This window comes from Triturus cristatus, chromosome 3_2 (assembly GCF_964204655.1).
Source record: "Triturus cristatus chromosome 3_2, aTriCri1.1, whole genome shotgun sequence".
Classification (NCBI taxonomy): Eukaryota; Metazoa; Chordata; class Amphibia; order Caudata; family Salamandridae; genus Triturus; species Triturus cristatus.
The window spans coordinates 827,372,494-827,400,453 of NC_140584.1; the positions used below are offsets into that span (position 1 = coordinate 827,372,494).

Sequence of the window (27,960 nt, forward strand, 5' to 3'; positions counted from 1 at the left end):
TTTTCAGTTACATCATATACATTCAATATCACGGGATATGCGCGATTGGTATGCGACCAGTCTGCGACTCCTGCTCCCACGCATTCGCGACACATGCGCATTACGGTACAAGATGTTTGCGCACTTGCGGGTCCCGCGTGACATCATATACGTGCTGGGGCGCGCTGGGTGCGCGACTCCCGCAAAAAAAATTTATGTTCCGAAATGATATGTATGTGTCTTTAATATACATATTAAGGCAAGAGATTATGTAAGATATTCATCAAAATAATATATTTGTACTTATAAGAAACTTATATTATTTTTAAATATATTTTCGCGAAGTCGGGTGCGTGCATCGTGAGTGCAGAAAACCAGGTCAGCAGAGCTGCTGTAGAGCCAGAGAACCAGGTCAGCAGAGCTGTTCTAGAGCCTAAGAACTAGGTCAGCAGAGCTGCTCTAGAGTCAGAGAACCAGGTCAGCAGAGCTGCTGTAGAGCCAGAGAAACCAGGTCAGCAGAGCTGCTTTAGAGGGAGAGAACCAGGTCAGCAGAGCTGCTTTAGAGCCAGAGAACCAGGCCAGCAGAGCTGCTTTAGAGCCAGAGAACCAGGTTAGCAGAGCTGCTTTAGAGCCAGAGAACCAGGTCAGCAGAGCTACTCTAGAGCCAGAGAACCAAATCAGCAGAGCTGCTTTAGAGCCATAGAACCAGGTCAGCAGAGCTGCTTTAGAGCCAGAGAACCAGGTCAGTAGAGCTGCTCTAGAGCCTAAGAACCAGGTCAACAGAGCTGCTCTAGAGCCAGAGAACCAGGTCAGCAGAGCTGCTGCAGAGCCAGAGTAACCAGGTCAGTAGAGCTGCTTTAGAGGGAGAGAACCAGGTCAGAAGAGCTTCTATAGAGCCAGAGAACCATGTCAGCAGAACTGCTTCAGAGCCATAGAACTGGGTCAACGGAGCTGCTTTAGAGCCAGAGAACCAGGTCTGCAGAGATGTTGTTGAGCCAGAGAACTAGATCAGCAGAGCTGCTCTGTAGCATAAGAACTAGGTCAGCAGAGCTGCTCTAGAGCCAGAGAACCAGGTCAGCAGACCTGCTGTAGAGCCAGAGAAACCAGGTCAGCAGAGCTGCTTTAGAGAGAGAGAACCAGGTCAGCAGAGCTGGTTTAGAGCCAGAGAACCAGGTCAGCAGAGCTGCTCTAGCTGACACTGTCTGACTGACACTGACTGACACTGATTGACACTGACTGACACTGACTGACTGACACTGATTGACTGACACTGACTGACTGACACTGATTGACTGACACTGACTGACACTGACAGACTGACTGACACTGACTGACTGACATTGACTGACATTGACTGACACTGACTGACTACTCTCTACTACTCTACTACTGACTCTCCTCTACTCTCTACTACTCTCTCTCTACTACTCACTCTCTACTACTCACTCTCTACTACTCTACTACTCTCTACTACTCACTCTCAACTACTCACTCTCAACTACTCACTCTCTACTACTCTACTACTCACTCACTACTACTCTCTACTACTCACTCTCTACTACTCACGCTCTACTACTCTCTACTACTCTCTACTACTCACTCTACTACTTTCTACTGCTCTCTACCACTCACTCTCTACTACTCTACTACTCACTCTCTACCACTCTCTACTACTCACTCGCTACTACTCTACTACTCACTCTCTACTACACTCTCTACTACTCTCTCTCTCTACTACTCTCTACTATTCCCTCTCTACTACTCACTTTCTACTTCTCTCTACTACTCACTCTACTACTCTCTGCTGCTCTCTAGCACTCACTCTCTACTACTCTACTACTCTCTCTCTACTACTCACTCTCTACTACTCACTCTCTACTACTCTCTACTACTCTCTACTACTCACTCTCTACTACTCACTCTACTACTCTCTACTACTCTCTCTCTACTACTCACTCTCTACTAATCACTCTCTACTATTCACTCTCTACTACTCACTCTCTACTACTCACTCTCTACTACTCGCTCTCTACTACTCGCTCTCTACTACTCTACTACTCTCTACTACTCGCTCTACTACTCACTCTCTACTACTCTACTACTCTCTACTACTCGCTCTACTACTCACTCTCTACTATTCTCTACTACTCACTCTACTACTCTCTCCTACTCTCTACTACTCACTCTCTACTACTCTACTACTCACTCTCTACTACTCTCTCTCTACTACTCACTCTCTACTACTCACTCTACTACTCTATACTACTCACTCTGTACTACTCTCTCTCTACTACTCTCTACTACTACTCTCTACTACTACTCTCTACTATTCACTCTCTACTACTCACTCTCTACTTCTCTTTACTACTCACTCTACTACTCTCTGCTGCTCTCTAGCACTCAATCTCTACTACTCTACTACTCTCTCTCTACTACTCACGCTCTACTACTCTCTCTCTACTACTCTCTACTACTCACTCTACTACTCTCTACTACTCACTCTCTACTACTCTCTCTCTACTAATCACTCTCTACTATTCACTCTCTACTACTCACTCTCTACTACTCACTCTCTATTACTCACTCTCCACTACTCACTCTCTACTACTCGCTCTCTACTACTCTCTACTACTCACTCTCTACTACTCACTCTCTACTACTCTCTACTACTCTCTCTGCTACTCACTCTCTACTACTCTACTACTCTCTACTACTCGCTCTACTACTCACTCTGTACTATTCTCTAGTACTCACTCTACTACTCTCTCCTACTCTCTACCACTCACTCTCTGCTACTCAACTACTCACTCTCTACTACTCTCTCTCTACTACTCACTCTCTACTACTCACTCTACTACTCTATACTACTCACTCTGTACTACTCTCTACTACTCACTCTCTACTACTCACTCTCTACTACTCTCTACTGCTCACTCTCCACTACTGATTCTCTACTACTCGCTCTCAACTACTCTCTACTACTCACTCTACTACTCACTCTCTACTACTCTACTACTCTCTCTACTTCTCACTCTCTACTACTCTCTCTACTACTCACTCTCTAATACTCACTCTCTACTACTCACTCTCTACTACTTGCTCTCTACTACTCACTCTCTACTACTCTCTAGTACTCACTCTAATACTCACTCTCTACTACTCACTCTCTACTACTCCACTACTCTCTACTACTCTCTCTCTACTACTCACTCTTTACTCACTCTCTACTACTCACTCTCTACTACTCTCTTCTACTCACTCTCTACTACTCTCTACTACTCACTCTCTACTACTATCTCTCTACTACTCTCTCCTACTCTCTACCACTCACTCTCTACTACTCTACTACTCACTCTCTACTACTCTCTCTCTACTACTCTCTCTCTACTACTCACTCTACTACTCTATACTACTCAATCTGTACTACTCTCTCTCTACTACTCTCTACTACTACTCTCTACTATTCACTCTCTACTTCTCACTCTCTACTTCTCACTCTACTACTCTCTGCTGCTCTCTAGCACTCACTCTCTACTACTCTACTACTCTCTCTCTACTACTCACGCTCTACTACTCTCTACTACTCACTCTACTACTCTCTACTACTCACTCTCTACTACTCTACTACTCTCTACTACTCGCTCTACTACTCACTCTCTACTATGCTCTACTACTCACTCTACTACTCTCTCCTACTCTCTACCACTCACTCTCTGCTACTCAACTACTCACTCTCTACTACTCTCTCTCTATTACTCACTCTCTACTACTCACTCTACTACTCTGTACTACTCACTCTGTACTACTCTCTACTACTCACTCTGTACTACTCACTCTCTACTACTCTCTACTGCTCACTCTCCACTACTGATTCTCTACGACTCGCTCTCAACTACTCTCTACTACTCACTCTACTACTCACTCTCTACTACTCTACTACTCTCTCTACTTCTCGCTCTCTACTACTCTCTAGTACTCACTCTAATACTCACTCTCTACTACTCACTCTCTACTACTCCACTACTCTCTACTACTCTCTCTCTACTACTCACTCTCTACTACTCGCTCTCTACTACTCTCTAGTACTCACTCTAATACTCACTCTCTACTACTCACTCTCTACTACTCCACTACTCTCTACTACTCACTCTCTACTACTCTCTCTCTACTACTCTCTCTACTACTCTCTACTACTCACTCTGCTACTCACTCTCTACTACTCACTCTCTACTACTCTCTACTACTCACTCTCTACTACTCTCTACTACTTTCTACTACTCACTCTACTACTCACTCTCTACTACTCTCTACTACTCACTCTCTACTAACTCTCTACTACTCACTCTACTACTCTCTACTACTCACTCTACTACTCTCTACTACTCACTCTCTGATACTTTCTCTACTACTCTCTACTACTCACTCTCTACTCTCTACCTCTCTACCTCCCTCTCTACTACTCTATACCTCTCTACCTCTACCTCTCTACCTCTACACCTCTACCTATACACCTCTACCGCTCTACCTCTCTGTACATGCACACATATGCACATATATATATATGCATATATATGCATATGCATTTATATATGTATGTGTGTGTATATATATATACATATATAAACATATAATCTGCATATCTATATAAATATAAATTCATGCAAACATATACATATACATATATGCATACAAATGCATGGTATGTATATGAAATTTTTAAAAACACGAATAAAAGCAAAGCTAAAAAGCCACCTAATTATAAACAGAATTGCTTTAACTTAAACGAGGGCGAGGCCTATTGCATTTTCAATGCTTGTTTACTTTGGTTCCATCAAGAAGGCATTCAGATGTGACACATTTGCCATAAATTCTGAATGGTAGCCCTCTAGTTCCTCATTAGATCACTGTAGCAAAGCTACTGCTCACCATGGAAGTCTGCTGCTGGTATTCAAAGTGCATGTTTCAGTCTGCATGTCAGAACGTTTTAATGAAATAGAAGAGGATTTGAGAAGTCAAAATGTGCCCTAAGTTTTCTTTCTGCAGCACTAATCATAATTTCTATGGCAAAATGAACCCCCTCGTTTTGTTCCTTTGCAAATTAAATGTTTTAAATGTTACCACTTTATTCCAATCAAGATGGCTTCAGGTGTGCCATAACTTTGTCATAAGTAAGACTGTTAGCGCTCTAGTTGTTCTTTAAAACACTCTGGGATTTCTGTCATTGGGCTATACTTGGGCTACATCTCGGTGATATTTGTGCTACATTTGGGCTCTTTTGTCTTAAAACCTTCTATTAACTGCAATGCTTTTTAATGCGGTGTTATCATGTATATTGGTCCCAAGATGGCTGCCAACACTTCTTGGATGAAGTGCTGACAGCCAATCAGATCTCACAATGAGATGTGTGGTTAGGCTCCGCCCAGATATGTATATGATTTTACTTTTGATTTTCACAGGAACTACTGAACGGATTTACACCAGACCTGCAAAGGGCACTTCCTTGACCTTATGGCTACCTCTCTGCCAAATTCCACGTAATTCTGTTCAGCCGTTCGGGCTGTAGCTGCATCTAAAGGTCCTATGGAAAAATGCATGGGGAAAACGCGTTTTGGGACCCCCCCTTTTTCTCGGCTCCCGCTTGACGAATCACCCCGAGACTTTCAGGGTAGGAGCTGAACGTAGCGCCCCATTAGTTTTGAAAATTTCGTGAGGATTCGTCAACCGGCGCCAAAGTTATTCAAAATAGAATTTTGAGATTTCCTATGGAAACTAGGTTGTAACTATAACTATCTACTGGCGACCGCCAGTAGATAATATATATATATATATATCAATGATCCTTGCCTTTACTCCTTCGTGTTGCCGGAAAGCAGGAGCAAACCCAGATTCGTCAACAGTGATGTTTATTTAGTTCACCACCATGTCGCCATGACGCGTTTCGGTCGGAAACTCCGACCTTGCTCACACAACAGCGCATGAGCGACATACCTCTTTAAATAGTGCAAACAATCAACAAAATGTAAACATGGAAGAGTTACTACAATTGATGGCATTACCAGTATGCATAGCGTTAAATGTAAATACAATCCAAAAATCTGTTTGGGCTTAATGCCTCTAGATGTTTTGTGACCGTGACAGGTTAGAATTCATATCATAAAATTAGATATCAGTCAACTTAAAATTCATAGAATAAATTCAGATGATTAAAAATAAAGCTTTTGTATTCCTGATAATGATAATCAATCCCGGTTGGCACAATATTCTTTTTGCTATTCACCAACTAGATTACAAAAGCAGATGGGCATATCACAGTATAAATACAACTTGGCCCCTCTACATAATCCTGTTACAATCATCCAAAATGCGTAGCTCAACCCTGTTAAAATATTGTATATAAAGTGTCTAAGTGCATAAAGAGAGGAAATGCCCCCATATCCCTATTTGTTCTAAAAACTAGATCCCAATTTGAACTATTTATGATTTATTGAATTTTTATACTATATATATATGTGCAAATGTGCATAAAAATGGTGCAAAAAGGTGCTTATGTGCAAAAGAAAGTGCGGATAATAGGAGTATTTAATATACATGTATTAAAGGATTTGATATGGTGTTAATACCATAGCAAGAGGATAGGATGTCAAAATCATCGTGCAGTTAGTTTTCACAGAATAAGAATAGAGAAAGATGGAAGTAGATCCATAGATAATCAATGAACAAAGTAATAGGTTGAATCCCACATAATGAATTATAAAACCATATTATAAAATCATTTCAACCTAAAATTGTCAATAAATTAGCTAAAAATACTCCTAAAATGTACATAAAAATCAACCATGATATGATATAGTCTTCAACAAAATAACATTAAGAATACATTTTCAAGCCTAAATGGATACTAGCTAATTGTCATTATGGCATGAAATATAATATAAAGTAAAATGTATAATTTGTGCGAATGAAAGGGGTTTGTCTCATAGATATGTATGTAAATCCTCACAAACATTTAAACCCCTAGGGTGCTCAGTATCCATTTCCAGAATAAATCTAGTCTCAAGACGCCGAAGATTTCTTTCCCTGTTTCCTCCCCTCTTGGTGAAAGGCACTGCATCCAACACATAGTATTTAAAGTGTTTAAGATTACTTTGATGCTGTTCCTTAAAGTGCCTAGCAACAGGGTAACTAGGATCTTTGTTAGTTATGGCTCGCATGTGTTGCAAGATTCTTTTATGGACTGGCAGCTTCGACTAAATGTCCTATGGGAAAATGCATGGGGAAAACGCGTTTTGGGACCCCCCTTTTTTCTCGGCCCCCGCTTGATGAATCCCCCGAGACTTTCAGGGTAGGAGCTGAGCGAAGCGCCCCATTAGTTTTGAAAATTTCGCGAAGATTCGTCAACCGGCGTCAAAGTTATTCAAAATAGAATTTTCAGATTTCCTATGGAACCACGGTCCTAACTATAACTATCTACTGGCGACCGCCAGTAGATAATACATATGCAAATGTGTATATACATACATATATAAACATATATATATATATATATATATATATATATATATATACACATCTGCATATCTATATAAATACAAATGCATGCATACATATACATATATGCATACATATGCATGTTATGTACATGAAAGTTTGAAAAACACTAATAAAAGCAAAGCTAAAAAGCAACCTAATTACAAACAGAATTGCTTTAACTTAATCGAGGGCGAGACCTATTGCATTTTCAATGCTTGTTTGTTTTGCAAAGTTGATAGCTGTGGATTTTGGGCCTCAGCTCAGCAGGCATCTAGGGAAAACCAGCAAACCTTTACATTTTTGAAAAACAGACGCCTAAGGCAATCTAGGGCGGAGTGATTGGCATGGTTTTCACCAGCTTTTCCTACCCGGAAGTCCCTGCAACTCAAAATTTGGTAAATAACACACATTTTCCTCACATTTCTGTGATGGAAAGTTCTGTAATCTGTGGGGAGCCACAAATGTTCTACCACTCTGAGTTCCCATATGCCTCACAATAAGAACAGTATGCCACTTGTATGGGTGGGCCATGAAAACACAACACAAAAGGCCCTAAAGCACTATGTTGAGAGATAAACAATAGGGGTAGCTGCGGTATTTGGGGCCAGGCTGTGGCACCACCCATGCAAACCTACCAACCACAGATATTTTTGAAAATTAGACAAACAAGGCATTCCAGCGTGGTGGGCCTTGCCTGGAACCCACAACGTTTTTATTTTATTTACAATGCCCTGCAAACCTCAAACTTTGCCTAACATCACACATTTTCCTTACATTTCTGTGATGGAACCTTCTGGAATCAGCAGAATTCCACAAAATTCCTACTACCCAGAGTTAACCCATTTATGCTCATAAAAACACTGCCCCACTTGTGAGTGTGGGCGTAGTGGCCGCCACAGGAACAGATCAAAGCAAGGTCAATGGGAGCCGGGCGTATTTTCATCAGCACAAGTGGGTTAACGCTTTGGTCTCTTGGCCCACCCACACAAGTGTGGTACCATTCTTATCTGGAGACTTGTGGGAATTCAGGGTGGTAGGAAATTTGTGGCTCCCTGCAGATTCCAGAACTTTCCGTCCCAGAAATATGAGGGAAAATTGTGTTTTTTTAATCAAAGTTTGACATTTGCAAGGGCTTTTGGGTAAAATTACCTATTGAAGTGCCACGCAAGTTGTGCACCCCTGGACTCTGCCGGTTGTCTAGTTTTCAGAAATGTGTGGGTTTGGTAGGTTTCCCAGGGTAGCGGGAAGGACAAGTCTCAAAATCCACAGCTACCAACATTGTGAAAACAGGGTGGTTTCAGTGGAAAAATGTGATATATCCATGTTGCATTTTTAGCACTTTCCAATTGTGGGCACTAGGGCCACCCACAAAAATTGAGTCCATTTGATGTGGAGACATGTGGAAATGCTGGGTGGTTGTGCAATTTTTAGATCAAAACAGATTTCAGAAATAAAGGAGTGATCTTGGCCATTTATGCAAACTTTCAAGTTTTGCAGGGCATTGTGGGAAACGAGTGGGATCAATGCAAGTTATACCACGCTGGATACCTGCCAGTGTTCAGTAAAAAAAAAAAATCGTAATTGAGTGGTTGTTATTGAACTTTCAAAATAATATCACCACTCATACAGGTTGGTTTTGGCACCTCCAGAAGTGCCAGCTGAAAAGAACAGATACTAATCATAGTATCAGAATTTTTTAAATCAAGACTACTGAAGATGAGCTGTAAAGCCACAGCAAGGTATCAACCTCTTTATCGACCATTCACGCACCACAAGGAAGACTTTCATACCGCCAGCAAGGGGCTCAATCCAACACCTCAGTGCACTCACATCAACATACCACCGCCATTCAAGGGTCCCTCACATTCATACACCACAGTATGGAATCCCCAATCAAACCAACTCTCACCCAGCCACTAACCAACTTGCATACAAACACATCACAAGCAAGCCTCAACACACACATGGCCAGACACGTTGACGGGTTAGTGTGTCAGCAACCTTCACAAATGAAAAAAAAGTTTGACTGTGTTTTTACTACCGGTCATGTATCTGCCTCCGTCGACATTCTGAGTATTACCAAATGGCGTGCCTAGAGAATCTTTACTAGCAACTCCCATGACCGACACATGAGGCTCAGGAAGACGTGTCTTTAATGCGCTGTTAACACACTCTCTGTGCTACATCCAACTCTTTCCAGTTTGTGGATACAAGTTGGGGGTGTCTGAGACTGCCTTTCAAGGTCCACATTCCTCAAACTGAGTGAGCATATCTACCTTGGAAACAGCTAAACATGCTGGTAAAGAGCGTCCTAAGTTTCCTAAACAGCACGTCCTAAACTACGAAGAACATTTGTTTTTGAAAAGCAGGGTAGTCAATGAGAACAGGAAATATGCCATGTCCACCATTATGTGCAGTGCTGTCACTAATTCACTTGTTATATGGCAAATTGAACATCTTCTGTGTTCTGACGGAGGATGAATTGGCAAGCAGAACAAATACATGGCCCATACATGTAGCGTTGGGGGCAGAGTTCTCTGTAATGTTGTTAGTACTTGTAAAGCGCACTATCACTCGGAAGGCCATTCTGCAGCTGACGTAGGAGTAGTCAGGGTTGATCTATGAACTCACCTAGTTGGAGAGTCAAATCCTCAGCTTCGTGCGGAATGCCATAATTAACAAGGTAGAAGTCCCTGCTGTCTTTTCTGGTACTGCAGTAGTATGAGTCCAGCGGAGCAAAAGTGTCTGGAAGGTTTCTGAAATCTTAGGTGGTTTTGAGGTATGCTGGGCCCGTGCTGAGTAAGGCTTTGAATGTGTGTGTCCAGAGTTTGACGAAAGCTGTGCATGGGGAGCTAGTGAAGTTCTTTGAGGTGCAGGGTATGTGTTTGGTGGGGGGGTTGAAGGGGAGGCTGCCTTTTGTGTTCTCAATGGTTTGTAGTCATCTGCTTAATTGAGTGTAAGGCTGAGAATCGGGGTGAGTGCAACTCTGATGTCCTTAAGTCTTTTGGTGTAGATGAAGTAATAGCATGTGTATCTACTACCCTGACTTTCAGCCTTTTACCTACGCGATATTCCTGTGAAAGCACACCTATAGGGTTTTCCTACCTGTTCATGTCTCTGTCTCCTTCAAAGTCCTGACTAATTCTGAATACTTGCCAAGTGAACTTTTACTAACTCCTTTTGTTGCTAACTACCTGGAGCTCAAAAAAACTTGTCTTTCATGCCCCTTTAACGCACTTGCTCTGCTAAATCTAACTCTTTCTAGTTTGTGGATGCAAGTTTGGGTTTCAGAGGCTGCCTTTCAAGGCCCGCATTCCTTGATCTTATTAAGCATATCTACTTTTGAAACTTAGGCAAAAGTGCTGGGGAATGCTGCCTAAGTTCCCTAACGAGCACTTCAAAAGCTAAAGATTTACGTTTTTGCCACACTGAGTAGTCTGTGACAATGTGGCTTATGTTCCATGCACCGTTATGTGCAGTGTGGTGACTGTAATGTCCCTTTTATATGGGCAACAGACACCTACCACATTCTGATGGCATGTAAAGGTGTCAAGCATCAATAAGCAAGTCCATGATTTCCTCAAGTAGAGGAAAACAATTTTTACGGCGGCTTGCCCAATGAAGTAGTGGCCCATGGGAGGTATATATCCATGTACAGCTACTGAAAGATGTATGTTACGGCAGCTCCACCTCAGCCAATTTCACAATACTTTACTTTTGTATGGTACAACATAAAGCAATTAGGAAAACATAGGGCTAGCTGAGATTGGCATTGGGACAGTAACAACGAGTCTTCTGCCTCTTTCCTTGCTTAAACAGATTTTTCAATGATGACATGGTCTTTTCTTTGTTGCTGTTGCAGGAATGTGGTCAGCAAAGTGTTGATCCTTCAGCCTTACCATGCCCTCCAAAAAATATGAAGTGGAGGCTGCTGCTTCTGTAGCAGTAAGACTTTCAATGACAGTCAACTGAAAGTCAAGAAAGGACATGGGCCATCCCGTGGTGGTCTGACGATAAACAACATACTCTTTATATGTTGCCATCTGGATCAAGTGGGTAAACAGCTTCTTATACCAAGTGCGAGTTTTACGACTCGCGTTGTATGGCTGAAAAACCTGGTGAATCGTATCCGCTCGGCCATGTTCTTGTTGCAATGGCTTGTGAAGTTCAGCGAACTGACCCCATACCGTGATGCAGGAAGTGCTCTCATCCTGGATTGCAGTGTGCACATGCACATCATGCCTATCAGAGAACTTGACCGCGAGCAGTTCGTTGGAACACAGTGCAGTGCTCTGGGATTTTTGGAGCTTCTTAAAAACAAGAGCCTGTGGGAATCTTTTGCGGCAACGTCGTACTGTGCTACATGCCACAGTGCCAGCTTTTTACAGCTCACTGAACAGCCCTACTCCTGTATAGAAGTTTTCCATATAAAGATTAGACATTTATAATCTTTGCTGGGGCTCCTAGCGTGGGAGAGCAACCTACAGGATTTAGAGTGGAGTCCTTCCCTGTGTACACTCAAGCGGTATACATACCAAGCAGAGCTCTCATACAACAAATACAACTTAATGCCATAGCGACCACTTTTGCTCAGTATGTACTGCCCGAACAGCAGCTGCCCTTTGTACAGTATCAAGGACTCATCAATGGCTATATTCCTTCCAGGAGGGTCAATCTCTGGTAATCTGACAGACAAATGTTCCATGAGTGGCTGAATTTCAAACAGCCTGTCATGGTCTGGATGGTTGCCGGGCAATGCAGTGGTGTTATCATTGAAATGCATCATATGCTGCAAAAGCAAAAAAATGATCTCTGCTCATGTACGGTGTGTAGGTGTTACTCAAACCTTGCGAGTAGACCAGTAGGACTGAAAGCTTGGTCTGTGCACAAAACCCCATTTTGAACGTAAGACCTAAAAATGTTGTCAACACCTCAAATGAAGAGTGCTAGAGAGGCAAGATGGCCGCCGACGCGTTGTGCTGAGAGGTCGCATCTACTCTCTCCTGCATTATGGATAAAGTTGCTGTGTAAGATGTTGTGCTACGTGTGATGGAGTTTGCACGCTGGTGGTATAACGGGGTACAGAAAGCTCAGTACATCAAGGAACAAGTGCTCTGGACTGGAAAGGACTGGCTCAGTATTAAACGAAGAATCAAGAGCTTTTTAGACGGATATCTAATGGCCCCTAAAATGCCCATCCGGATAAATCAAGAGAAGGCGAGTGAGAAGGGGAAGAAGGCAACGGACTCCGCAGCGAAGCCTGGAATAGCAGCTCTTAGCTCAAAGACGGCTGCTACCGTGGGGAAGAAGAATCCTGGCGCGATCAGGAAAGTGAAAAACGGAGATGCGAGGAAAACGAGTGCGGCTATTAAAAACAATAGTGAAAGCACTGGAGGGGATCGTAACGTGAGTAAAGCGAACTCTGGGAAAGGAGATGAGAAGAATCGTGATGCGGGGATGCGGCAACCTACCTTGGAAGAGATGCTGCCAGTGAAGCTCATCACGAAGCCGGAGGTGCCGGGGATGCCGGACTCTCTCAACGAAACTGACGGCGCTGTCATCCTGGCCTCGGGGAGCGTCCTCGAGGACGTAACAGACGGCGGCGGGAGTCAGACTGCTAGGCAACAAGGCGAGCTGGGACTGGAGCCAAGAGATAAGCAGGGAACTGCTGAAGCGCACACACAAGAGACAGGTGGGCCAGATATCGGAGGTAAGCAGAAAAAAGGACACAATAATGGAGGGAAAGAGGGGCCCAGAGGGGGCCTGGTTATGGATACGAGGACTGATGGTACTACCGCCGATATGCTGGGAGCCTTAATGTTGATGGAAGAGGAGCTGAGCTCTTCAATGAAACCGATCGGAGCTTGGGGGAGTAGAAGCAGCATAGAAAGTCAGAGTTGCTTAGAGGGGCCCAACCCCGGCAAGCACCTTCATGGAGGAGAAGATTGTACTACTCTAGAGGGAGAAGGGGAAGGAGAATTCTACTCAGTGAATGAGGATTCTGTCTCAATACTCTCATCTGAATTTAACACAGAGGACGATGATCAGGGTAATCAGGAAAGCACTGATTCTGATACCAGCACATCAGGGAAAGAATCCACAACGAAGAAAAGTTATGTAAAGTTAAGACAGAACTCTGAATCATCTAGAGACCTAGATAGACGGTTATTGTGGGACTACTCCGCAACCTCGCAAGTATACCAGGATGATAGCAAACCCGGTAATGTTATTGAGGGTGCGATAGCTGGCCCTACCCCCCCTCAGCAGGATCCCCTCCACACTTTGCTAACTACAATGAAGCAGATGCAAAGTGAAGCAAGGACAGAAAGCCGTAGGGCTAGACAGGCATCAAAGAAAATTCAAAACAGCCTAAGAAAGGTTAATAAACTATATGATGTACTGGTGAATCGCGTAACAGAGGTTGAGGAGCGCACCGGCAAACTTGAAGATGATGTCGGGAAGTGGCAGTTATTCAAGACGGAGCAGGAAAAAATGGCCGCGGATATGTGCTGGAAGATGGAGGATTTCGAAAATAGGCAGAGGAGGAACAATGTTAGACTGCTGGGTGTGGCGGAGGGGTCAGAAGGACAGGATGTTAGACATTTTGTTGTTAATCTTTTGAAGGGGGCCTTTCCAGAATCTCAGTGGCAGTGGGAAAAAGAAGTACAGAGGGCACACAGGTTCCCATTCACTATGAAGAAAGCTCAGGCCACAGGGGGGACAGGGAGGGATGGGCAGCAAAATCATCCGAGGGCAATACTAGTGTACCTAGGGAACTTTCTACTTAGGGAAGAGATCTTGAGTAAGGCAAGACCAGATAGTAGAAGGGTTTTCGAAGGTAATTCTTTCTTTGCTAGACCCGACTTTTGTCACTTTACTATAGAAAGGAGATGGAAGTTAAGGCAGATGATTGCTCCCTTTCAAGCCTTGGGTCTGGAAGCATATCTGTTATATCCTGCTAGACTTAAGGTGATCGTGAATGGAAAAATATGGATGTTTACTTCTGAGATTAAGGCTGAGCTCTTCTTAGTGGAGATGAGGAAGCAGAAGGGGGGTTAGAGTACCTGTGTGTATTAAAGTGTTACCTAAATAGAGACAATAGGTTTAGAGGGAAGGGTAGCACAGTATAGCACAGTAAAGTACAGAAATGATAAGGCACCTTGCGGGAGAGGGTCGCGACTCGCACAACACAAGGCGGGCACACATAGGTCACTGGCCTATTTGCCTGTAAAGGGGAGGGAGGCGGGGGGGACGGTGCAGGGTGGGAGAGGGTGGGGGTGGTCTCAGGTGGGGGGGAACAGTAACAATTTTTGTTTGGTATGTTTTGAGATTTTGCACATTGTTAAGTATGCAGGAAATTGCAGTTCTACACAAACTGGCTTGAGGATGGTGAATAATGTCTCTCTACAAATATTAGCATTATGGCGTGCAGGATAGCATCAATCAATATATGCGGCCTCAACGAGGGGAATAAGAGGATGAGAGTGGCAGCGTATTTAAAATCTATGCAATTGGATCTGGTATGCCTTCAGGAGACGCATATAGAACTAGGTAGGACATACCTTTTGGAGCAATTAGGGCTCAAGGTATTGGCAAGTACTAAACAGGGGACTAGGACGAGAGGGGTTGCAGTCCTGGGCAGACAAAGGGACGTGGTTGTAGGGAAAAAGAAGGAAGATCAATGGGGTAGATGGGTTATATTGGAAGTATGTTTTAGGGGGCAGAAAATAACCCTTGTTACAATCTATGGATCTACGGAGGATGACCCAGATGTATTCCAGTTCTTAGATATGGAGTTAGCCCAGTGGCCGGAGCCCATAGTATGTTGTGGTGACTTCAACATTCATGACTTAGATAGCTCATTTACACGCCAAGATGCGCTATACCGGGGTAGAAAGAGGAAAGTATTTAGAGCATTAGCTGATATGGTTGCACATAATGCCTTGGTGGACCCATGGGTAAAGTTACATCCTTATTTGGATGGAAGCACTTTCTTTTCTGCCCCGCATAAATTAATGGTTAGGCTTGATTATTTTTTGATCTCTAACTGTCTACTTTCGGGAGCACAAGTGGAGAAGATGCCCAGGGTAATGTCAGACCATAGCCCGGTGATTCTTACTCTTAAAATTGGGCAGACACTAAGGACACCCTCAGCGTGGACGTTTGAGAGGGGCTTATTAAAGGATCCTGCATATAGGGAGCACATGACAGCCTGGATCAAATGTTTCTGGGATGTCAATAGGGGGACAGCAGCCTTGGGAGTGGTTTGGGACACTTTCAAGGCAGGAGTACGGGGAGAAACAATTAACTTTGTTGGGGGGAGACAAAAGAGAGAGAGAGTTAAGAGACAGCAGGTTGGGAAGAGACTATTGAGAGAAGAAGAAAACCTCAGCAGGGCCATAGCCCAGAATCTACCCGCAGAAGAACATCTGTTGGAAATTATAGCTCTGAAAGCCGAGGCGGTGGAAGGATTCGCTAGGCAAGCGGCAGTGAACTTTCTAACAAAGAAGGAAGAAACGTATGAACTTAGTGAGAAGGTGGGGCGCGTGTTGGCAACTAGAACTAGACAGAGAGCGGCCGCAGCTGCAGTAAAAGAAATCAGAGATGTATGCGGGAATATGGTTACGGACACTAATCTAGTAAGGGAAGAATTCAGAAAGTTCTATACAGATCTATACACTCCAGAGGAACCAGTGAGCTTGGTGGAGGTTGATAATTATTTGTGTAATATCCCCCCTCCGATAATGTCTGAAGAAGATAAAGAGCTATTAGATGGACAGCTGCAGATGGAAGAACTTGAGGAGGCCCTTAGTAATCTACCAGCTGGCAAAGCAGCAGGGCCAGATCAAATACCGATTGAATTTTATCAAATATTTAAAAATGTACTTTTGTCAGACATGTTCTTAATAATGCAGCAAGCGCAGTTAGGGGAACCTGGTCCGGAATCATGGGGTGGAGCTGACATAATTGTGATTTTGAAAAAGGGTAAGCCGCCAGAAATGCCAGGGTCATACAGACCGATCACATTAATGAATTCTGATGTTAAAGTATACTCTAAAATTTTAGCAAAGAGGCTTGCGGGGATTATTGAGCAGTTGGTAACACCCACACAGCATGGGTTCATTCCTGGTAAGGGGACAACACAACATGTTAGGACTGTTATTACTATGTTTGACGCTGTAAGTGTCCTAGGGGGTCCTGTCGCTGCACTCCTTTTAGACGCTGAGAAGGCTTTTGACAGGGTCTCCTGGGACTATCTTTGGCAAGTTCTGAGGTGGTGTGGGATGGGGGAACCATTTATTAAAGCTATGCGGGTACTCTATAGTACCCCAACAGCAAGAATTAGAGTGAATGGTGGGTTGTCGGATACAGTAAAAATTACTAGGGGGACAAGGCAGGGATGCCCCTCTTCCCCCCTTCTTTTTGCATTATATCTTGAACCACTACTACGACGACTCGAAGTTAATCAAGAGATACCACCAATGAGGGTAAATGGCTGTAGGGTCAAGACTCTGGCTTATGCAGATGATATAGCTATCTTGACCCCGAACCCCACTCAAGCTATAACGGAGGTTGAGACTGAGGCCCAGGTATTTGGACGGATATCGGGTTATAGCTTAAATAAATTAAAAACGCAGATTATTAAAAATAGCAATACATTGTGTAATGATGACAGGGTCACTAGCTCAGCAGTATATCTAGGGGTGTTATTAACGACGGACTTAGATAAGATTGTGGAATTGAACCTGACTCCCCTGATCGATAAGGTAAAGAGGGAACTGGAGAGGATGAATAACCTACATCTCTCCCTTATGGGATGTACTAATGTGATTAAAATGTTGATCCTGCCCAAATTCTTATATTTCTTTCGGGCTATCCCTTTGGTTTTCGAAGGTAAATGGTTCAATCTGCTAGAGAGAGTTTTGAATCGGTTTATCTGGGCGCATGGGAAAACCAGGCGGGCCTATAGATATATGACCCTCCCACGAGAAAGAGGGGGATGGGGGACCCCTGATTTTAGGTTATATCAAATTGTCGCAGCACTACAATACATGCAGGGTTTGATAGGGGGGCGGGGACTCGTTGCAGGAGATGAGACCCTCCCCATAGAGGTTTATTCGATAGTATTGGGGGCAGAGACAGAAAATAATTTTTTAAATAGAATTGAGTTCGGATATCACAAAAGGACCAGATTTAAGACCGTAGGGGCAGCAATCAGGATTTGGAATACTTTCCTTAAAAGAATGGGATTGGGAAGATATAACAGATATGTTAGGCTTTATAAGAATAAGTCCTTCCCTTCAGAGGTTTTTGCCGATTCAATAATGGCGAGGTGGACTCAAAAGGGGATAATACAAATTGGGGATTTAATGGATAAGGAGGGAATAGCTCAGTTTGCAGACCTCACCCTTAAGCATGGTATTGAGAGTAAGGACTTCTTTAAATACCTCCAGGTAAGGAGTTTTTTTTGCCGAAAGCAAGGCGGGAACATGGGATTTAATACTAACGAAATAATGGAGAAAATAAAAATGGCAGAAGATTGCACAATTAGATCCTTCTACGCATGCCTAGTAAAAGGAAAGCTAGATGATATTGAAAAAGCTAGTAATAAATGGGCTGGGAAATTAGGGGTGGAGCCTGGATGCTTTCAAGAATCTTTGGATCTGGGCTGTAGTATTTTGTGTTCGGGCCCCCTGCAATCACAACACTATAAGACCTTGTTTTCATTGTATCATACTCCCGCGAGAATATCTAAATGGGGAGGCACCATTGGTATTACTTGCCCTCGTTGTAATGCAAGTGATGCAGATTTAATCCATATGTTTGCTACCTGTCCTCAGTTGTATACCTTGATCAAAAATGTAGAAGATTTTTTAGATAAAACATTGGGTATACGGAGGAAACTGTCATCTACGTTGATCTTGCTGGGGATAGACAATCAAGGTGGATCTGAACATAAGGAATTTGTGTTTATGGCTGCTGCAGTTTTGAGGCTGTCAATAGCAAGAGCATGGTTAGATAAGATACCCCCGGGAATGCAAGTTTGGTTGGCAAACCTATTATTCAGTTATAATCTTGAGAAAACAATATATGCACGGAAGGGGAAAAGGGGAAGAAGGCTTGGTTTAAAAATTTGGGAACCAATAGCGAAATGGAAGGAGAGTATGGTGTTATAGGTTATTGTAAAACAATTTGAAGGATAGCGGTACCAAAGAAAGTACCTGCTGCCTAAAATGTGCTTTATGTTATTTTGTATTGTTTAAACATCAAACCAGATAATGTAGAATACTAGAAGACTGAAAATTGATTGGAAAATGTGCTAATGTATGATATGTAATACAATGTGTATTTTGTGAAGGAAAAGGGGGAAAAATTTATAAACAAAAAAAAAAAAAAAAAAATCAAATGAAGTGGGGGTCCACCGGTATGCCCTAGAGTGAGGCCCAAGAATGCCTTCATGCTCCCTCCGAAATTGTTCTGCACGCAAATTTGTTTGCTGCACAATTTCCTCAAGAAAGTCAACATCCAAAAAGAGTTGGCAAAATAATTACTGATCACCAATCAAAATGGCGTCCCTACAGGCGCCCGGCTGGGTGCCGTCCGGGACTCCGCACCAATCACAACGCTGCCCTTGCAGCGTTGTGATTGGCTTACAGAAGGGGTGGGAGCAAGAAGCATGCCTGTTCCTGTCCAGAAGGCAGAGCAGAGGCGGCGTGGGACCTGGCCCAGGAGCAGAGGTGGCGCGGACCCGATCACGGTCAGGTAAGTTTTGTTTATTTTTTTGTTTTACCCCCATCGTGTATTGCGAGCCACGACTGGTTAGTGGTGATTTTACTGCTTCATGCTAAAAAAAAAAAAAAACAGACCAACTTTTGGCTATATAGTCAGTTCAGTGACTCTGAAAATTAATCGAAGAAATGAGATCTAAAACTGTAGGAAACCATCCAGGAAAATATACGTTAGGACTTCCAACCACTGCCGGCGTCTTGAGAACACTGTGGTTATCGTGTCGCCGAAACCAGGGTTGTCCATGTGGGTTCCAATTAGTAGACAGTTTAGCCACGGTTCTTATTATCTGTTTCCTGGTTCCTTTACCAGCCTTCCTTGAGAGGTCTGAGGAACCCCTTTCTGCGCAACATCCTGTCAGTGATGAAAAAAGAAACACAGCTCCTAAACATTATAGGACAGTCTAAAACAGCACTCTCTAACTCATCGAGAGGGTATCAGCATTCAAGTGCACCAATATGTCGAGGAGGCTTGTGTGGGGTAGACCTGGGCCGTTTTTCATGGAGCTCTGTGTTGCAGCGCGTCATGTTTAGTTTGTTGGTGTTGTGGGCTTCAGTCGTGTGTGGTTAGCCGTTCTCCAGACAGCTGTTGCCCCTCCGCCCTGCCCTGCAGGCAGGTGTGTGTGAGCGCGTTTATACTAGCTCGTCTCCTTTTGCTCTCTGTTCGTGTCTTCTTGTTCTAGAAGTTTTTAGCTCTCCGACTCATATCATTTGTTTCTGTTTGTTAAAAAGGAAATGCCGCCCTGTGATTTGAGATCATTGTGCCTTCACATGTTTGCTTCATGTGGGATACCCACTGGGGCTTTATTTATTTATTGTTTTTACTTCCAAGGCTGTGGCCTTTGCTCAATGTATGTTCGTGTTATCAGTGGTCAGTCAGAGTGGAACAGAATTAATCAAATTGTTGATTTTATTTTAAGCATAACATACCAGGCGCATTTATAAGTTCACAGCCCTGAGGAGTCTCTTGGTGTTATTGGAAGATTCTGGACATTTATGGTGACCCAACTCAACGCTCAGCCACTTTCTTCATCATCCTCATCATCGGCCTCTGTTCCTGCGTTCCCTAAGTATTGTAATGGCAGGTTTTACCATTACCTAATTTAATGGTGCTTGATGGTCCTGTATTCAGACTTGCAACTTTGACATCACAGCAGGCTTAAACAGTGACCATTTAACATACTGAACCCTCTCACCGGCAGAGGCAAGGAAAACATTTGGTTCTTTTAAACTTATTTACAACGAAGAAGCTAGGGAAGATGGGTGCTATCAGATGCTGATTTAGGGGGTGATTATGACTGAACTCTATTACATTTTAGCTTTAAGAACCTCAGGTGAAAGCTGTCCACGCTGTGTGCTCTGTGCTAATCTCCAGCTGTCTTTATTTCCAGTAAACTCCTACCTCTCGTATTCGATTTCCTTGAGTCATAGCTCATTTTGAAGTACTTGAGTGGTAGATGTATAATTTGAGAAATAATTTTGTCCCTTGGAGGCGGGTACCTAAAGGTGGGAGCCCTTGGTGTCATCGACATTTATGACCAAGTTACCTAAGGAAGGCATAAGGCTGAACTGCATGCTGCATTCCATATTCATTCTGAATTTCTTTTTAAAGTACAGGTTGCAGGGGCGGCTGGTGGATTTTGAAACTGGTGTGGCGAAAAATTTGTACCCTTGTACAATGCGCGAGCGAGCGAAGCGAGCGAGCCCGAACTGAAAAAGGAGGGTACGGGGGGGATTCCCCCCGCAAGAAAATTTTGCAAAAAATGTATTGAAATGGTGGGTTTTACACCACATATTTACTGTAAATGTTTGCAAAAACGGGATCCAAATATAGCATTTTAAAGCACAAGTGTGAAGAAAACATTACAAACATATCAAAAAAGTGCCCAATCCTCTAACTGTTCTGCTTGCAAAACGACCCCCAAGCCAAGCACACACAGCCAATGGGAAGAGGCCCTCTAAGTGTTTTCTACCTGTAACACATCTCTTCCTTCCAAATGTCCAGTCCTGCAGCAGCACACTTCCAAAGCCCATACATGACAGTAACCCGATTCAAGGCCCAATCAGTAATGCTATTAATTGTTACGCGTGCTATTTCGTTTTTAAACTGTTCTGAACCTGTCAAATAATTGGCCTCTTTCTGCTTATTTGGAGTTGAGTGAAGATATGAGGAGCGCTTGCCTTGGCTTTGAGGAACGCTATTTACGTTGTGTTAACCTTGTAGCCAGCCGTATTAAAGAATGTCGATACTGTTGGTCCATTGGTGTGTTGCAAGCAGTGCTAGAGGAGGGCCAAACTCATACATGTACAACGTTCTCAGTGATTGTGAAGTGTTCTATCATTTGGCTCTGCTCTGTGACGTTCACAGGTATGTGTGTTGTGGGTAGTGATTTTAGGGACAGCCAAGTAAAGGAGATGGGTCAACAGCATTCCTCTAGACTCAAGTTTGCTGTCCATGAGACAGGTGAATGTACTGAGATCACTTAGCACCAATTTAGAGTTGGGTGAGCAGGGCACTCTGTTGCAAATGTGATGGAGTACCCTACCCACCAGACCTTCAGTCCGTCCGCCTCATTTACAGTCGTATTCTGTCCATAGAGGCCCGGTTGGTGCTGTTAACGGAATACTTTCTCTGATGAACCCGAGGAAGTAGGAGCGAGAGTGGAAGAACATTGCGCTCCCCGCCCTATTTAGGATGGATGGTGTACTGATTTTATTTCCAGTTTGTCACAACCAGGAAAAACCTGAAGGTGTGGGATGGGAAATAAGCCAAAGTGACCCCTATACCATGGGAGAAAACTCACAGGGTATGTTCATTCGTTTTTTTTGATGTTTCAAAAGCAAATTTGAACATTGATAGTTTGTCTTTGAAAAGCAGAACATTAAAAATGTTTGAGGACTGTCCACCATGGTTGACGGGACCGTCTGTCAAACTTTTCCCGCATTGACAATGAACCACCAATTTAGGAGTTGTCGATGGGGCTTGAGTACAAATCTAAATGTGGTCAGCGGAGGTCCCTCGGAATGCCAGAGGTATTCCCCTTCACCATCGCAATGGAGTAAACTTTTTATGCACATATACGTATTTGTCTGCGTGTGTTTGTGCTTGAGTGCATTTGCATTATCGTAGCTATGAGTGGTGTGTGTTCCTGGTGTGAACTATCCCCTGTTTTGTGTACAAAGGATATAAGAAGAAAGAGATCAACAATGAAACTATCAATCACGTTATACTATACGAAACCATATTGGCACTGAACCAAACTACATGGCATTTAATACAACTACACAATCCAATATCTCCCATCGTACCACGTCCCCTACTCTACCCTACACACATCACCATAACACATCATACTCACATCTCATCCTAGCACTATGCGACCACCCACAATGCATGTGATGTACCCTCTTTGCATCACCAAGCAAATTACACTGTAGCAAAAACTACACAACCAGTCACATGTTCCTCTAAACAAGGATCCTAACTGAAACTCATGGCTGTCCCTAATGTATAACATCAGGACATCGTGCACTCAGTCAAGGGCTTTTATTTTACAAAGAATTCTTGTGAGCTGTGGGCTTTCTTGCAAATATCCCACTCTCTGCTGCATAATTTGCAGATTCCACCAAACAAACATTTTTAGCTCAAAGCATCAAAAGTTACAAAAAATAATGTACCTCACATGGTGCAGCTCAGCGACAGACACTTTGCAAAAGTTAAGTGTGGCAGATACATTCGGGGCACATATAAATGTTTGCTTGAAATGCCTGGCATTCATTTTTAGGGCTCACCGACCAGACAGTGTGAGCTTACTAGTTGCAACAGACCTATTGTGGACTTACCAAGAACTTATTACGTGCTTATTGTTGTCCGAATGAACAGCTTTATTGTAGCCCTTATATGTTTGCATAATATTCAACGGCTTTCCTTGTCCCATCTTGGTCATTCTGTGTCTGTCCCTTCCCTGCAGCATAGCCTCTTTGACATCCTTTTCATTGCCAGGCTTGTATTCGCTCACTGCTCACTTTTGGTTATGCACTTCATGAGAGTGCATGTGTTTTCCAGCTTTCTCCCTTTTGCACTTCTCTCCCGGCCAAATACCGCCGTGTTGCTCTCAACCTAGTATATTGCCTTTCCCTCCTCCCTCAACCTGCCTTTCTTTTTTTTGTTTCCCCCGCCGCACTCGGTACCCATTGCTTACCCTACACCTCCTAATCCACCTGCTCCTCTGTAACCATTCTGTTCTTTTTTTTAATATTAATTTATTTTTGTAGCGCACAGCAGTAAGTTGCAGCTGGCACACCCGCCTTACAGAAAGCGCTTTTGCACTGCATCTAGTTAATTCTCTTAAGTTAGTGATTCTTCTTGGACCAATAAATTAAAAGAACTGGTGCATTGTCCTTTTGTAGGCACGTGTATGCGTGATGACGCATGTGTGTGCAAAAGTCAGCCCCCAATCTCCCGATTATTTTTTTTTAAATCTCCCACTTTGCTCTTCGGAAATGTTGGCATGTATGCCACACACCAGATGCCCTCCGTTGCCTGGGATCAATCCCAGCTTCCGCACTTGACCAAACTGTGTAATCTTGGGTCATTGTTTTATTTCACTTTGCTGATTGGCATTGTTCTCAGGGGAGGGGGGGCATGAATCATGTTTCCAAATTCATGCTTGAAAACTGTTAATTAAAAAACATAAAATGCAACGCACTTTTATAATCTCATGTACCATGGCGAAACGCTTCTTCTGCGGTTAATAATGCTTTGTAAAGTAAACTGCGGCCTGGTTCTGCTGCTCAACCAGGGGCCGCATGGGAAGGTCCCCGGCCTACTTTGAGTGTCACTGGTTGAGAGTAATTAAGAAACTAGAAAATTCAGAAAAACAGTGGAGATATTGTGAGTGAGTAAGGAAATCCAAACACGTCATTTTCTCTACATTAACAGAACTCTCTTCTGACAGCGCAATCAAATGTTCCAGTTGAGCAGCTCGCGCTTCTTTCTGTGCGTGGCATCTCAAGGCCTCCCGCGGCCTAGTTTCGGATTCTAGCAAAGGAAATACAGCGTTCACCGAAGACAGTGGCCCACTGTCTTCGGTGAACGCTGTATTTCTGGTGTCTAAGAGAGACATCAATCAAAGCCTATTTACTGTTCCTTATCTGTTAAACATGTTTCTATTTTTTCCTAAATTATATCGATTTTTTAAATTAACTTGATGCTACCTTAGTGGTGTGTTGCCCGTTTCCTCGATCCCTGGGAAATGCACTTTTCTTCGCTATATTTACCTTACAGGCTCACATTGAATTTCGTTCCCAGCAAGCAAGAGCTTGCACTTGTTTAAGATTCTGTTAACGTTGTTTCTTGCAGCTCAGCTTCAATCATTCCACCATGACCCCACAGTGTAGACTGACATAGGGGATCACGTTATTTCGCTTTATGTTACAACTGAAAATAAAATGCCCCTGGTGATGGACGACAGAGGTGAAAGTGTAATTGCAAAAGGGAAATCCGAAAAAAATCTGAGAAATACCAAAAGGTACACGCCTATACTCATTGTTTGCCCCACACAAAACGCATGAACAGAGGAGTATGTTCGGAGTATTGCAGTTATATGAGCTAAAAAAAAAATCATCGTCACATACAAGCATGTACACATCGCAAATAAATTATAACAGCTGCCAGGAACGACTCAGACAATGTCCTGCACAAGCTAAAAGGAAAGGTAGCAGTTGCACAATAAATGAAACTCTGAGAAATTGGTGCTTTCACGGCAGACAGGTAAAACGCATACCACAAATCAGAGTGACTAAAGTCACAACAGAGAGTGACAAACAACTGGCCACGCACTCTCGACTCTCGGAGCGAGGGAGAGTGCTTCTCACTGACAGGGCCGGCGTTATTACTGGTGGCGCCCTGTGCGACATTGTTAGTTAGCGCCCCCCCCCCCCATGACCACCTCCACCACGGATTCTCTCACTAGCACCCTTTAACAGTGACCAAGTCTCCATAACCACACTCTCTCAGCTGAATTGAATTAGTTATATAGCGCCACTCATACCAGTGTAGGGTGTCTGAGCACTTTGCATGCATCACACGCACATTACACAGAGACAATCAATCATACTTGTGTAAATCAGTGTATAGGAAATGTTACTTAAGCCAAAGGACTGAAAGTGTAGGAGTCACATGTCATCCATACTGGTAGGCAGTATAGTATTAGAGTGCTTGGTGTGGAGAAGCACAAACTCAGTTTGAAAGCAGTAACCGCCTGATCTTTTTACATCATACGCACTCTGTAATCTACTTGGTACACCTTCTCTTTGCAGCAGGCATATTAACCCTCTGCACTAACTTCACCCAAGTCAAAACCTCAACTATACAAAATGCTGATCTCTCTCCAGGAAGATAATTAATCACACCAGTTATCTTGACATTTATGTGAGGCCTGGTAATTGCGGGGGGAAAGAAACGCTGGAGCAGGTGCTTCAAAAGCATAATATACTTTCAAACACCGTGCCCCCAGGAAGCCAGCACCCGGTGCGGTGGCACTGGTCGCACCGCCCTAAAGCTGGCCCTGGGCTGTGGTCAGTCCCAGTGAGACGGGGGCTCCCGAAGTGCTTCCTGCAGTAGAGTTTATGACTGAGCCAAGCGGCTGCCCGGAGAGTGGAGACCCCCATACCTGTTACAGAACACGGGAAAAGTAAGAAAAGATTAGTTCATTTACAGCATCCGCTGTCACCTTTTCCACTCTCCCACTCAGGAGAGTGGCAATGAACACAAAGAAACCTGGTAATCAGACCGGAAACTCGGGGCCGGCTTTAGTGCTGGTGGCACCCTGTGCGACAATGTTTGTTGGCGCCCCCCCAATGACCACCTCCACCACGGATTCTCTCACTAGCACCCTTTAACAGTGACCAAGTCACCATAACCACACTCTCTCAGATGCATTGAATTAGTTATATAGCGCCACTCATACCAGTGTAGGGTGTCCGAGCACTTTGCATCACACACATTACACAGAGACAATCAATCATACGTGTGTAAATCAATGTATAGAAAATGTTACATAAGCCAAAGGACTAAAAGTGTAGGAGTCACATGTCATCCATACTGGTAGGCAGTATAGTTTAAGAGTGCTTGGTGTGGAGAAGCACAAACTCAAAGTCGAAAAAGAAACAGCATAGTTGGGAGTTTTCTTTAATAATAAGAATCGATTTCTAGCCAAATTACCCCTTTTTGCAACATTAATCAATGTTCTAATAATGTATACTTTGCGGTGTGTATGCAGTTCTGGGATGAAAGTTAATAGCTCACTATTCTATATGAGGACATTAAGTTCTAAATTGCAAGTAACAAAAAAGATCAGATGTCTCTTTTGAAAGCAGTAACCTGCTGATCTGTTTACATCATACACACTCTGTAATCTACTTGGCAGTGGCACACGTTCTTTGCAGCAGGCATATTAACCCTCTGCGCTAACTTCACCGAAGTCAAAACCTCAACTATACAAAATGCTGATCTCTCTCCAGGAAGATAATTAATCACACGAGTTATCTTGACATTTATGTGAGGCCTGGTCATTGCCGGGGGAAAGAAACGCTGCAGAAGGTGCTTCAAAAGCATAATAAAATTTAAAACACGGCGCCCCAAGGAAGCCACGCACCGGTCGCACCGCCCTAAAGCCGGCCCTGCTCACTGAAAAGCCCCGAAGCCAGAGGGGAGGAGGCCGGAGGCCGAGGGCCTGGTGAGAGGCTGGTGGGGGCCGTGGCCCGGGGGAGTGGGGGGCAGAGATGTTAGGAGCCCACTGCATGTCCGTCTTTTATTATGAATGGCGGGCCCATTCACCTAGCACCAGGGTCCTTGGCACCCTTGCTATACTACCATGCTCGAGGCCCGGGACATAAATGGACAGAAGTGAAAGTGAAACGTACTCGTCGAAGCCTACATTGCTCTCTCCGTTAAATAGATCGAAAACAGTTCCTGATGGCCTATGACCTACGCCGGGATACTGCTGCTCGTGTAAAGCGCCTTCAGGTCGAGTGTGCACTATATAAAACTCAAAAAAAGGGCAAAATAAATATCCACTCCAGTCCCGCTACCTCCCCCTCTCTCTCTCTTCTAAAGCACCCGTCCCTCGGTGTCTGCTGCAATTACCTGTAAAGTGCCAGAGACGCCAGCTCCGGTTTCTGCCTCAAGATTCCAGACCAAGAACAAAACTCTCCCAAAATCCTTGTTGTGAGGATACACCAGGTTAAAAACACGAACCCTCCTCCTGTTCCAGAGTAAGACTCCCAGTCCCAAGAGGACTGCAGCAGTGAGCGTGGCAATACCAATGAGAGCACAAGCCCAAACTGGAAAATTCTTTCGATTTCGAATCGACTCCTCCCCCAGACCCCAGCAAACCAATCACTGAACAAAAACAACTGTTGCTGGGTCTGGTGGAGGAGACAACAAAGGCCACTGCCACACCCCCACAAACTCTAAACCTGCCGGAATGCTCCACCCTTGGCCATTGGAATGAATGGCGGGCCTCCAGCTCCGCCCTGGGCCAAGGGAATAACGCCCAAAATCGAAATGCTATTCTGGTAGTTAGCAATAGGCTGCACACACCAGTGTGTCGTCACTGCCCTGCTTTCTGGCTCTAGGTCGAAGAAATCTTCGCCCAGCCAA

General features: G+C 43.8%; 1 protein-coding gene across 1 annotated transcript in view; it reads right to left on the reverse strand.

Annotated features, from left to right (window-relative positions):
- Positions 1-27,579, reverse strand: part of INPP5K (inositol polyphosphate-5-phosphatase K) — a 501,130-nt gene extending 473,551 nt beyond the window's left edge. Inside the window, exon 1 of the mRNA XM_085649054.1 lies at positions 27,445-27,579. The gene's annotated coding sequence lies outside the window, so the exon portion shown is untranslated. The remainder of the gene's footprint in view (positions 1-27,444) is intronic.
- Positions 27,580-27,960: the final 381 nt, after the last annotated feature.